Here is a 9833-nt window from a genome sequence, read left to right on the forward strand (position 1 = left end):
GGAGTGAATTGGCGAAGGAGAACTGTGGTCTCCTCCCATTTCACAAACATGAAAAGAGTTCTGTAAATTACCTGTAGATTTTTACAAAGATACAGAAAAGGCTGGGTCCAGCTGATGGCTACCATTGGTTGAAGAGACACAAAAGAGAGAAGCGGAGACAACCGTGCTGTCCCCTGGGACGTGGTGATCGCGGGCAGAAGGCGTGTGTATAAAATAACCTCTCGTGGTGTCAGTTAAGCTAGCACCAAGGGGAAGAAGGAACCAAGTTTCCCAACCTTTGTGAATCAGTCACCATTAAACTTTTCTTTCAATTAAACTCTTTGATTTAGCTCTGCTTATATTTCTGACATTGCTGGGAGTTTGGTAGAGGGCATCTGGGGATGCCACTCTGGCCACAGGAAGTTAAAATGTCATCTTGGTCAACTTATTGGAAATCGTACCAAGAGAGATTCTATAACTTTATGGTACATAGCCACTTTTCGAAACTCACATCTCACCGTACGAGCCAGGCAAATTCATTGAGAGGAAGTAGCATTATCTCAAGGGTGACTTCCTGGATTGCACTCAGGCAATAGAAATAAAAAATACTTGATTTAGACACAGTATAGTTCACTCTTGAATTTAAAATTTTAATTTGAATGTTCCTCTTGCGGTGTGTAAGCGCCCCAAACCAGTGTGTGAAAGCATACGGTAATGTCTCTCGGGCAAGTTTTCAGTCTCTCACAGGCTGTGAGAATTAATAACAATAAAAATAACAACATTTTGGCGTTTGAATGGTTTGCACAATTCTTTCGCATGTATTATCCCATTAGACTTTCATAACAGCCCTATGCGGTAGGCAGCACAGGGAAGAGAACTATGTTCCTTTTATAGGCGTGAAAACCGAGACCCAGATTGATTAACCAACCAGCACAATATCACATCATAGGGAGGTGAAAGATCCAGGTGGCAGATCCATTTTGGAGCTGTAGTTCCGATGCTCCCATCATCCCACAATTGTGCTTGGACAGGGCTCTGTTGTTCAGTATCCTCTAGAGAGTAAATCTAAAATGCCTAAAAGCTCGGACGTGGTTCCATTGTGTAGTGGTTAGCACATCTGCTTTACACATGGAAGGCCCTGGGTTCACGTCCCAGTTGATCCACGATCCATGGTCTACAGCCATGCCACCCTGAACAAGCCCGATGTCTGATCTCGGAAGCTAAGTAGGGTCAGCTCTGGTTAGTACTTAGATGGGAGACCACCTAGGAAGACCAGGTGCTGTAGGCATAAATATAATAATAAAAAGTAAATAAATAAAATGTATAAAAGCGCAACACCCGTATGTGTTTGTTAGAAATAATATTAAACCAAGAGATTGCAGGAAATATGTCCTACTACACAGCCTTTAGGAACAGATACAGTGGAAGCAGCTCTAAAGGCAAAAGAAAGGCACTTTGTCCTGAGCTGAGGACAAAGGAGAATGCGAATGCTGGGGTCTCCCTGAGCCGAGAAGGTCACTGAACCATTGGCACACATTTAATTAAAAGACGGAAGAAAGAGTCTCAGTGTTTAAGATTTGTCTGGAAGCTTGGTGAATGAATGCTATCATTAAAAAAAGGTGTAGATCTGCACTGTTCTCAGCTTCATCCTGTCTCTTCTCAGCTATGCTGCCAATTTCCATTATCTTGAACAGATTTCAGACTGACGGTTTCTGCACTACAAGTGACTGCTGCCTTAACAGAAACACCAGCTCCTTTCTAAATGTGAACAGGATATTTGTGCATGGTACACGAATTAGTTTCTGATGGTAAGTTCTTAAATTGATAGGCCAAGGTAATTGGGGCATGGCGGTCAGCATTCTTATTTACCACCCAACAGGACAAACTGTGGTCCTAAGAGTGTCGAACTACTAAAATAATAATAAATGACTATTTTTTTCAACAAGGATTTGCTGAGTGCTTGCTATATTCTAAGCGCTTTTCAGAAAACATTACATGTGCTTGTTGATTTAATCTTCATGACAACAATATGACGGGTTCAATTAATATAGTCGCCATTTTACAAATGGAGAAACTAAAGCACAGAGAAGTTAACTTGCTGAAGGCTATGAGCTAGTGTTGGAGAATATAGGATTCCAAAAGCAGGAAGTCTGCTTTCTAAGCGACTCTGAGGCTGTGGATAACAACAGGACACCTAAACTCATCGTCAGATGTCACAAGAGAACAGGTACTAGAGTCTCCGGTCTTCAGGGAAAGGAGAATTTCCTCAGCTGGGGTGGCTAGATTGATTACCCAAGTAGAAATACAGAATTCCCTGTTACATTTGAAGTTTAGGTAAACAACAAATCATTTTTGCATACTTGGAGCACACTTATCCTAAAAAAAAATATTGCTGTTTTTCTGAAACTCAAATTTCACTGACTATTTGTATTTTATGTGGCAGTCCTACCCCCAGCTCATGACTACCACCCTGTTTCATGACTCGAGTTCTCTTACAGTTGGGTGGTTCCGAGTATCGTTTCTGTGAGATCTCTCACAGCTAAGGTGGATAAAGTTGACTAAATTAAACCCTATGGGGTCTTCACAGTGAAAGGTTGGGGCCCAGCACCTCCTCCGAGTCAGCTCCCTGAGGGATGATTATGTCCTGTCTTTACCCTCAAGCTAGGAAGTAACTCCAAGGCGGTGGCTTGAATGAAATTCTCTCAGCTCTCCTTCCCTGTTTCCCTAAAATGGGGTTTATCGCAAACTAGAATGTCAGTATGTTGAGCTTCTTTTTTATTCAGCAGCTGGCAATGTTTAGAACCCAACCCAAGGCCAGTTCTCTCTCTCATCTCTTAAGACATCACTTTGAGCTAGTGGAATGTGACAATCTTGGCATCTGGCTAAGCAGCTGAGAATTCTTGGTCCTTTACTTTCTGAGAAGAACCAGTCAGGACTGGCCTCTCCAAAACTAACTTCCTACCACATGTGAAGTTTTCCAAGAAGTGAGGCACTTCACGTGCCTCACTTTGACCCTCCAAGTAGGTTGATGGACCCTCCGAAGGATAAACTACACGCGGTCCTTTCCACTAAGAAGCCCAATGTGTTAGACGTGAACAAAGACTTATTCCACTGCCACCATTTGAATAAGAATTCAGTTTAGCAAAACTGGTTTTTCACTCTGCATATTTAGTCCAAGGTGACCTAAGGTCCCTACGCCACACGTATAATGAGTGTCCAGGAACTGCTTAGGCAGAAGAAGGGAAGTAAAGAATAATAGGGCCCTGATTGTGTGGCAGAGCTAGGCTGATGCTTAACTTTCTGGACAGGTGATGGCAATTAGGGAAAAATTATTTGCAAATACGTTCTTTGAGGAACAATTGGTAGAAAGATTGGCATCTGACCTGGCACACTTCTGAGGTGATTTTGCTATGATGAGGAGGCAGAATGGGTCCCATGATCTAGATCAACCCAGGTGCTAATATCTACTTGTTTAGAAACTTTATTCAGAAACTCTTTCTTTAAGAAAGAAACGGTAAAATTACAGAAGTAGAATATTAGTTTTCCGTCACATCTAAACTCTTTCCAAGTTGGCTAATTAAATTATACCTTCCAACAGAGAATGCAAACACAATTTCAGGTTCTAATCTCTCAGTAATCAAGCGTTCTATTATTAAAGTCCTCTTCCTTTTTCTGGGCTTAATTGCTCATTGTACTACATGTGGCATTGATTAGCAGTAGGAAGAGTGTGTTCTGTTTTGTTGGCTTGTGAGAAAAATGGCTATAAAAAGGCATTGAATCGGAAAGCGGGCTCTATCCAGCTGTGATATGGTGAGTAGGGGGTCTGCGTCTGAGGAAGCAAAGGCAGCTAGCTTGTTTAGTTTGAAATAACAGCATAAAGTTCCATATTTGCCTTGATCAAACATGACCCAAAATCAACTGGGAGCTTTTAACAGTAATATGTACACAGCTTTGCAGTTTACAACACACTTTTTGCAGCTTTCTGGTTAATCTGGACCATAAATCTGTGAGTTAAAACATTTGTATCCAGATCTTACATATGAAAAGTCTGATGCTTTAGCAGGGTTAGGCACAACTTGCCAGGTGTACGGAGCATAAAGAATCAAGGACTTTTTGGACTTTACAGAATGGATTCCATGGGAGCCATGACAGTCATGTCAACTGGTACATAAAGGGAATGCCCTTACGGTATGACCGGACTGCCCCAAACCACAGAACCCTCAGCCACAACTGCCGCTGATAAGCCTCTGACTGCAGGGACCGATGAGCATAAGCATCCCACCTTATAAAGTCCATATGAGTGGAACGCCTCAGACAGATGATGCTCAAGACTGACCCGAAGGCATTAGGGAGGGCTGGGCTGAGATCTGAAGACTCTGGCCTCCTGCCCATCATAGCCACAGGCTTAGGACCAACACGTAGCTCTCTGCGCCGCCAGTCAACAGAGCTCGCTTTGGAGACGCTAAGGGCTTTCATCCCCTTGCTCTGTGGTGTGAGACTCTGCGCTTCCCCTCCCAGTGTGTTGTGTGTTGTGTGTGGTACCTGACTGGTGTATCTGAGAAGGTTGCACTCAATAAACCCGGCCTTGTGGAAAGTCAAAAATGCGTTCAAGAGTGATTCTTTGGTAGGCGCTTCTCTTGATCATGACATCAAGTTACATAGCTAGTAGGATAGTATTTGAACACAGACATTACAATTTAAAATCTTAAGCGCTTTCCATTGTATTATACTGTCTCTCAGCAAAAAAAAAAAAAAAAAAGTTAATTCAATGTAATTTATCAAACATTGATTGAGCGAATACATTGGTTTCATAAACCAAGCTTTGCACTATGAGAGAATTGGGGGGAAAAATACCTGTAGAGGTAGACAACTCTAACAAGATGCGTTTTTGACTCTGGTGTGTTGTGTTACGGAAACAAAATACTAAAGAATCAAAGAGGAAAACAGTACCCAGAAAGAAAAAGAATCTTTAAAAAGGAGGAGATATCTCAGTTGGCCTTTAAAATATAAGACACATTTTGACAATCAACGAAGCGGGGAGGGAAGGAGACCACATTCATGAGAGGGGTAGGTCCAGAATGATTGTGCTATGGAGAATGTACTAGTTCATAAGATTGCAACATACTTAAGAGAGGATTGAAATGCAAATTGAGCCCAAATGAAGGAGTTTAATTTTATTGTATAAACAATAACAAACTGACTATGTCTCCAGAAATTTCACTAACACGAAGCATTTTCAAATTGACTTTTTTTTTTCCCTATGTAAGAAGAAGAGGGCCATTTAACACAAGTGTCGGCTACCAAGGGGCGTGGTGTCCTCCTCGGATGCAGCCCCTCCATCAAGAACGTGCATTTTAACTCAGCATCTCAGCAGGAAATGCACTTTGCCACCAGTCCCTGGGGGCATTACTTCTCGTTCTGGGAAAAATTTCCTTTCCAAGATCTGGACCAGATAATTCAATGGTCCCTTCCAATTCCAAGGTTCTCTTTTGTAGCCTAGGTCAGCTTTTAGGAAGGAAACACTAATTAATCCATTAGGTTTCTGACTGCAAGTTATACCGCTTAGAGGTCACTGAGCTGCCCCGGAAGAAGAAAGGCACGAGGCAGATGAGGCAGATCTTCCTTCACACAGGAAGGGAACGATCCCTCCTGATGTTGAGCAGAATTCTTGTTTCGTTCTCATTCTGGAACAGAAAGCATTTGGTTTATCATCATGAAGGATGGTTTTAGCTGTAGGTTTTGATGGATTCCCTTTATTCTTCTTTAGCTGAGAGTTTGTATCAAGAACAGATGTTGAAATCATGTCTGTTTATTGACGTGATTATACAATTTTAGATTGGGTGCTACACATTTGAATGTTATGCTTCTGAGTGTCTGAATTTTATTATCTTTCTTTAACGAGTATTAAAATTTGTTTTGGCAAGCAATAAATTGGCTGAAAGATCCACTTGATCCTTCCAAAACTTAATTTTAAGTTTTGCTAAAGTGGTCTATCATAGGGCTAGTTTATTCCTACGTCTAAGGTATAATAATGTGTGATCTTCTCAGGGTTCATAATGAATGCCCCTGGCATTTGGGACACCATTCTATCATGGTAGGTTGGAAGCTGAACATCTCCCAGCCCTGTGTTGGTTCCAGGTCTGTTCAGCTTACTGATCTCCAGCAATCACTCTTTCCCCGGTGGTTGTACTTCATCTGGTCTCATGAAGTCTCACCCTAAACAAGTTAAGCTTAATAATCAGCCAAATACTCAAGGGGATCCCTAATGTTAGCGTCTCAAACTCTTTCTCTGAATTGCTCTCTCCCCTTTTTTATTCTGCCCTAAAAATCACATCCATTTCAGGCTTCGCTGAAATCGAATTCCTTGGTTACTCAGGTCAGCAAGACTGGCCTTATCTGGTTGGGTTTCTTCTTCATGCACCTTGGTCCAGAAAGTTCTTCCACGCAAAAAGCTAGGGTAATATTAAAGTTCGCTTTTCCCCTGAATTACGTGATCTTACCAAGAGCTGCCTTAAAAATCTAAAGCCTGTTACAGTGTCTGATCCACATTGTGTTCTCAGTAGTGTTTATGAAACTATACTATCAGAAGGAATGCAGCCTTGTGTAATATGAGGCAGCTTTATCTCTATGAACATTAGAGAGATCAGAAAACTGAGGATCAATACGTACAACTCTCTTGTTTTACAGATGAAGAATCTAAGGTTCTTGAAAAATTTTGGACTATAACCAGAATATCTTGTTTCTTAGTCTGGTAATATTTCTAGAAATTTCATTCTGGGCATGATTGGAAGTTATACAAATATTTCCCGCTTAAATTATTTACTTTTAAAATTCCAGCCAGACTCTGTTCCATCCTCACAGTTAACATAACAGTGATCCTTTATTTGATTTGTGCATTCTTTAAATTACATTCACTTTTTGCATTTATGACACTCTATTTTAACCTATTTTTTAAAAATTCTCCAAGTTATAATTTTTCTTGAAACAGTTGTCTTGATCTTTGACCAAAGCAAATGAGGTGTTGGTTCTGTTTAAGATAATGTTCTGTTTGGCAAAGTGTAATGGTTTCTGCATCCTGTACCTCTTACAAGTATTAAAGAAATTGTTTGCCAAACAATGTATTGATGCTGTTTTTCTAGGAAAGACACAGAGGCCCAACAGTAATATTTCTGTTTTTCTTTTTTAAGCAATCAACTATAATCATGAGTTGATCTGGATTTGAATTTAGGGGTTAGAGTATCTAGTCAGAGAATACAAAATCCTAAGAAAACAAACAAATAAACAAACAAATAATTTTTTCTTCATACTGGGTATGCTAAATATGGAATTTCAGTTTTAAATTGAATATCACTCTTGAAAGATTATCAAAAATCCATCTGAGTAAAGCCTTAGTTCTTCTGAGCTCTGTGCTGTAGCAAGCCAGCTATTACAAAGCAATTGTACTTCGTTAACTTAACTTCTCGAAAAAACGTATTCCCGATGAGTTATGACTCAACCTTATATCCTCAAGTTTTATTGAAGCTCTGACATAATAAATGGTTATTTAAAAAAATCTCCCACCGTGTACACCCAAATGGCTGTGAAATCGCATATGCTTTATATACAGAAGCTCACAGTAAATTCTTTGTAGAATTTGAGCTAGGAGGAAAATATATATACTTCTCTGATAAACTGATAGGTAATGTGTATAAATTTAATGCAATTCAACAATATTTATATCCTCTTATGGTAAAGTTGCTGGTTTCAAGCGATAGAAACCAAATCTGAGTCACCTAAGCAAATGGCACATACTGGAAGGTGATCTGTCACAGGCCGATCAGGACACTGTCTATGGGAGAAATATATTCTAATATTCGTCTTGGATTTTTGACATCCGCTCAAATTTCAGACTTTCAGGAGAGAGAGTTTCATTGGCTCAGTTTAGGCCCTAGACCTGCCACGGTGTATGCAGCAGGGCAGGGAGAAGCATTTGGCCCTTCAGGCTTGTGCGGTGAACTGTGGGCATATAGAGTTACTTTCCACTGAGTCAGCACGCAAGGAGGGAGGGGCGATTCTCCAAAAGTAAGCTTGCGTGGCTTTTCGAGAAGGAAGAGTCGCTATTGAACTGTCAAAATATGACAGAAGTCCTCTGTACCTGACTCTTCTAGATGCTGGCAATAGAGAAAGGAAGAAGTTCTTGGCCTCATAGAGCCTGCAATCTTAAAGAAATTAAAAGAAAATTGAGGAGAGGAAAAACCCTCGAACAAAGTCAGTGTTAAAGAGAAATAGAGGGAGCTAGAGAAAGGTTCTAACCCAGTCCGTGAGAATCACATTGTTTATCTCTTCATCCGCTTATGGGACATATTACTGCTGCTTCCTGGTGCTGTTCTCATCTCCTTCTTCTAGTTTCTCATTTTTCATGTTAACTACCCTTTGTACACGTACGATCTATGTTCATGTGCCTTAGGGTAGAAACCAAAATAAGAGCTGCCATTTATTAAACACCCACTACTCACCAGGCCCTAGGGACACCATATAATTCTAAGGAGAATGCTATTTTTCAGACCTTAATGGAAAAAAGGCTCATGACTGTTCTGTGAGTCGCTCGGAGCTAATGAAGGGAAAAGCCTGGGTTCTAACACATTTATATGAATCCAAAAATCGAATCCTTTCGGGGGAGAAGCTCGTATTATAAAATAATAGATGCATAAATGCATAGCAAATATTTTCTGACACATTACAGATAGAAGAAAACCCTAAACAAAAGGCCAGTAAAGGGTTCAGATAAAGACAAGCGCATTCGGGGTTATGATAACACGATTGTGACTTCTGCGACATTTTTACAAGAGCTGTGACCAGGATCTAAAAACATGGACTAGACTTACAGACTGAGACCCCAGTTCAGCCTCCCTATTTTTCATCTTTGTGGCTGTAGGGAAGTCCCTTACACCTACTTAGTGTAAGATTCTCATCTACAACAGAAAATAGCTCTCTCACAGATGATGTAAAATTAAGAGGAAGCGTGTGAAATGCTTTCGTTAACTTCGGATGCTATAGAAATGCACGCATGTTTACTACCTTAATGACGCTACAGGGAGTAGGTAGTAATGTGTGTATTATACGTCTTCCCAGTGTTGCTTCCTGTTTTTCGCAGTTTAGAAATGTGATTGTTTATTTCCGTGACTTAGCAAAAAGAGAAAATAATTCTCCTTGAAATGTAAGAGTCATTTCACAGCTCCACTTCGCTGCAGCTGGGATGTTCACTGCGGGCTGCGAAGTCTTGCACCATTTCTTCTGTAATTCGCTGCTGACTTGGACAGCAGGCCTATTTTTCAGTGGGAGTTAACAAGCGCCTTTCCCGGAGAAGCATTTACTGGAAGGGAAATTGCGTCTCTCGCATTTACTCTCCCCGGTAACCGTTTCGGCTAGCCTCGTCTCAGCGTTTCGGGAGGGCTTCTGGGTGCTCGGGGACTATTTTCATTCTCACTTTTGGAAAGATGATTTACATTCTCTATTTTCAAAACTGTAGTCACTGTGGGATTTCTCCGTGGGGACAGAACCTGAACAAGAAGGACTTTTGTGAATCATTGTGCTTGCATAATGGGTTAGTAGCGCTATGAAGCCACAGGCCATCTTGAGAATGAGCGGAAGGGAAGAGCAGCTGTCGACCAAAAAATCTGTCCTGAGTAAGAATCAGACATCAGTTTCCATTCTCTCTCTTTCTTTCTCTCTGTCTCTCTGTCTCTGTCTCTGTCTCTGTCTCTGTCTCTGTCTCTCTCTCTCTCTCTCTGTCTCCCTCCCTCCTTCCCTACTTGCATCCCTCCCTCCTTTTCTTCCTCTTAATAATCAGATATAGATATGTTAGTTTTGGGTCA

The 9833-nt window shown here is 40.9% G+C and overlaps 1 pseudogene; it reads left to right on the forward strand.

The window, feature by feature from the left end:
* Positions 1-1151: 1151 nt before the first annotated feature.
* Positions 1152-1267, forward strand: LOC111737572 (annotated as a pseudogene).
* The last annotated feature ends 8566 nt before the right edge of the window (positions 1268-9833 follow it).

This window comes from Pteropus vampyrus, unplaced genomic scaffold, assembly GCF_000151845.1.
Source record: "Pteropus vampyrus isolate Shadow unplaced genomic scaffold, Pvam_2.0 Scaffold28, whole genome shotgun sequence".
Lineage (NCBI taxonomy): Eukaryota > Metazoa > Chordata > Mammalia > Chiroptera > Pteropodidae > Pteropus > Pteropus vampyrus.